We start from the raw sequence: 4,687 nt of genomic DNA on the forward strand, positions 1-4,687 counted from the left end.
TGTACAGCAGTAATTAACACAACATCGTAAATCAGCTCTACATCAAATGAAACAGTGATTAGAGATGAAATGGCTTTATCCGTGTGGCTCTCCCAAGGTACTACTGCCGTTTTAACTTAAAAACCTAAGTAGGCAGGTTATGAGGCAGCATGAAATACAGCTGATTCTTCTTAATCATTGTTATTACATTCTACAGTTGCCAGGAACACTGAATTAGCGAATACGGAATCATTGCCCCCTGAGGGAATACAGAGTTCAGTTACTGTGAGCCTCCGGTCACATTTTATCAATTGGTCAATACATAACTTTGTTTTATGTGGGTTTCTGCTTAAAGACATCTTATTTAATGTACATTGTTGATTCATTAACATTGAACTCATGACCAACAGCACTAGAACTTATGCCTGAACAAAGCTCATCTAATATATCCTTTTCTTGTGCTCAGGAGCCCTAGCCAGCACTTCAGTACTATGCTTGGACCATTTTAAATAAAGAAATCACCAACAAGAAACACAAAGATATGAATAACATGGCACTAAAATTACTGCAAGAAGGGCATTTGTTTATGGGAGGAGCTGAAACAGGAAGGCAGAACGTCGTCTTGTTCCACCTCACCTAGGAACATACACATCCCACCACCCACATTTTCTGCCCTATGCATACATACATGTCCAGTGATGATTGAGGAAGCACCTTGGACACTGATTAAAATACATTTTAGGGAGCAGGTGAATTGGCAAGTATGAATCTGCAAGGAATCAAGTATAGTTATTTGATGGAACTGGGTAGTGAATGTGGTCAAGCTATTTGCAGCTTCTGTGGCACTGACCCTGCCTTCAGCCCAGAGACCACAGGAGAGGGAAGATGGCAGAGGAAAGTAGCAGGAAGGCATTGGGCTCTGGAGCCAATAGCCTGGGTTCATCCTCATGGCACTGCTGACTTAGCTGTTAGAGGCAACAGCTATATCAACTTCACTTCTCTAATCCTCATTGTGTTCATCTGTAAAATCACATAATAATGGTGATTATCTCCCTGAGTTGATTGTAGCTTAAATGTGGAACTCTAAACTCAGAAAACAGCAAATAATAGTAGGGCAGATTGATGCAATATAATAAAAACTTTAGTGATTGACTAGTCACTTTCACATTGTGTTTCTTCACACTGGTCAGAAACTAGACCCTAGCCTTCCACACGAGGGATCTCTAGAGAGGTTTAAAAAATTTTTGGTCCAAATATCATTTCTACATACTTTGAACCTAGATTCAAGTTTCAACTTTTTCTCCAACTCACAGGACTATATTATACATTGTTGGCTAACACCTCTGTGCCTCAGGTCCCCCATTATTAAAGTGAAGGGTTTGTAATCATTGAATCAATATGTTGTGTACCAGGAAAAAAAATAAAGTAAAAGATTGTGAACATCTCAGAAATAGAAAGCTAATGATGGGTAAGTAGGAGATTAAATACAGCTAAAGTTAGCATCCATAAACAAAAAGATAGACCTGAGAAAAGTACACAAAATACAGACACAAACAAAGAGATGGAAAGCATGAGATGGCAGTAGGAGGCATGGAGGATAGATTAAGTTCCAACATACAATTGGAGTATTGAAGGAAGAGAATCAAGAGAATGAAAGAAGGACACTATTTGATAAGTTATTGGCTAAGAATTTTCTACAACTGATGAAAAGCATTACTCCCATATTAAGATTGTACAGTAGTTCCATGAAAGGTAAATAAAAATAAAACAATATCTGAATGCATTGTATATTGCAAAAAACACCAAAGACAAAGAGAAAAACCTTTTAAAAACCTGAAAGAAAAGAATTACAGCCATTGTATCAACTGTACCAGTAGAAACCAGGAGGTAACAAAATTATATCTTTAAAATTGAGAATAAAAATAACTATCAACCTCAAGAAAATAAGAAGATAGGCCACAAATGGAGAGAAAGTATTTGCAAAAGAAAAATATCTGCCAAACTACATTTTATACAGAAAACTTTTGGATCAAGGACTCATCCCAAATATATAGAGAACTCTTTGACAGTCAGCATTAAGGAAATGAAAAACCTGATATAAAAATGAGCAAAAGATCTAAAGAGTTCTTCATCAAAAAAATTATACAGATGACAATTAAGCATTTGAAAGGATGCTCAACATCTTATGTCATTGCTGCTGCTGCTGCTAAGTCACTTCAGTCGTGTCTGACTCTGTGCAACCCCAGAGACGGCAGCCCACCAGGCTTCCCTGTCCCTGGGATCCCCCAGGCAAGAACGCTGGAGTGGGTTGCCATTTCCTTCTCCAATGCATAAAAGTGAAAGTGAGGTTGCTCAGTCATGTCCAACCCTCAGCGACTCTATGGACTGCAGCCTTCCAGGCTCCTCTGTCCATGGAATTTTCCAGTCAAGAGTACTGGAGTGGGGTGCCATTGTCTTCTCCGTCTTATGTCATTAGGGAATTACAAATTAAAACAACAACAAGGAAAAATATTTGAGTAGAATCACACATAGTGTGATGAGATGACACAACTTGCAACATTTCTAACAATGATCATGTATGAGGCAATAAGATCAATCTCAAATTTAAACAGCAAAAACAGCGAGATACTACTATCTACTTGCTAGATTGTCTAAAATCCAAAACCCTAACACCAAATTCTAGTGAGGATGTGGGTGTGGAGCAACAGTACTCTCATTTACTGCTGGTGATAATGTAGAGTGGTATAGCCATTTTTGAAAGACAGTTTGGTGCTTCCTTGGTAGCTCAGATGGTAAAGAATGTACAACATTAAGAGTATACTCTATGTAAACTACAGACTTTGGATGAGAATAATGTGTCAGTGTAGATTCATTGATTATAATAAGATGTACCATTTCAGTGCCGAATGTAGGCAGTTTGGGAGGCTGTGCATGTGTGGGGCAGGGCTTACATGAGAACTCTCTCAACCATGCTGTGAGCCTAGAACTGCTCTAAAACATAAAATCTATTTTTTTTTTATTAAAAATTTCTTTTTTTGAACTGCAGTCTTAGGCCCTGAGATGCAGTTTTCTTTACATCTGTCCATGATGCCTGTGGACTCCCACCTCCGACCCAAAGAAACCAAGTCCTCCCGAGAGCTCAGCCCTAAAACATAAAATCTATTTTTAATAAAAGGGCTGAGCTCCATCTTTGGGTTGATATCTGACTGGAGAAAGAACAACTCTGGAAGGGTAGAATAGAGATCAAGACTTCAGTAGGGGCAGGGAGCTGGAATGAGAGATGCCCATGAAAATGCAAAATTCCTGGGAATTTTGAAAAGTCTTGGCATGAACAGTAGACTTTCTCAAGGTGTAGAATCAGGGCCCAAAACAATCTCACACAGGTCTTCAGGGACAGGGGAGACCCTAGGGGAGATCTCAGTTGCATGACAAGCAGAAGGAGCAGGGGCCATATCCTAGTGACGTGCTCAGTCATGGGAGGGGGAAAAGAAGTCAGAACACACTCAAACTCTTGGTAAAGGGGAGACTGTGAGGCTTGAATTGGGGGAAGAGAATTCCGACTCAAAATGTCCATCAGTGACTGCGAGGCTGGTTCCTTGTAGCTCTAACCCTCTGGCTGCCAGATACACATCTTAAGCCCAGTGACCAAGAAAACACTCCTTATATCCAACCTTCTGTCCATATGGTCTGTGGTCAAGGATTAAAAAAAATTTTTTTAGGAGACTTCCCTGGCAATGCAGTGGATAAGAATCTGCCTGCCAATGCAGGGTGCATGGGTTTGATCCCTGGCCAGGGAAGATCCCACATGCCTCAGAGCAACTAAGCCCCTGTGCCACAAATACTGAAGCCTGTGCACCTAGAGCCCATGCTCTGCAACAAGAGAAGCACCGCAATGAGAAACCAATGCACTGCAACCAAGAGTAGTCCCTGCTGTCTGTAGCTAGAGAAAGCCTGTACAAAGCAATGAAGACCAGCTCAAACAAAAAATAAATAAAAACAAAATCTTGCAGGATTTTTTTTTCACCAAATCTAGGCATTGCAAGCAAAGCAATCTCAGTATATATGCTAACATATGAAGAAGCTCATGTCCTAACACTGTGGGATTTTTCTTAAACCATTTTACCAAAAGTGAGCCTCTGTCCCCCAGAGAAATGAGGAACATTTATTATCCACACTATAGGAATGCTTGGATAAGGCAATGGCACCCCACTCCAGTACTCTTGCCTGGAAAATCCCATGGGTGGAGGAGCCTGGTGGGCTGCAGTCCATGGGGTCTCTGAGGGTCGGACACAACTGAGCAACTTCACTTTCACTTTTAACTTTCCTGCATTGGAGAAGGAAATGGCAACCCACTCCAGTGTTCTTGCCTGGAGAATCCCAGGGATGGGGGAGCCTGGTTGGCTGCCATCCATGGGGTCACACAGAGTCAGACATGACTGAAGTGACTTAGCATAGCATAGCATAGGGATGCTTTGAAAAATAATAGGCTGAATGCCACAACATCCAGAGATCTTTGTCACTGAGTGTGAGCTCTGAAAAAACAAATTCAAATTTCCCAAAGTGAGAGAGCCAACCTGCTCTTTCCAGGTGAAATGTCTACCCCAGATTCTGTAGGAGAAACTTAGTATGTCCTTGTCATAAGCTTATGCTCCTGAGTTAGTTATGACTCAGAAGAATGACCACTAGAGCCTGAGTTTCAGCCTAATGT

Source organism: Bos taurus, chromosome 1 (assembly GCF_002263795.3).
Source record: "Bos taurus isolate L1 Dominette 01449 registration number 42190680 breed Hereford chromosome 1, ARS-UCD2.0, whole genome shotgun sequence".
Classification (NCBI taxonomy): domain Eukaryota; kingdom Metazoa; phylum Chordata; class Mammalia; order Artiodactyla; family Bovidae; genus Bos; species Bos taurus.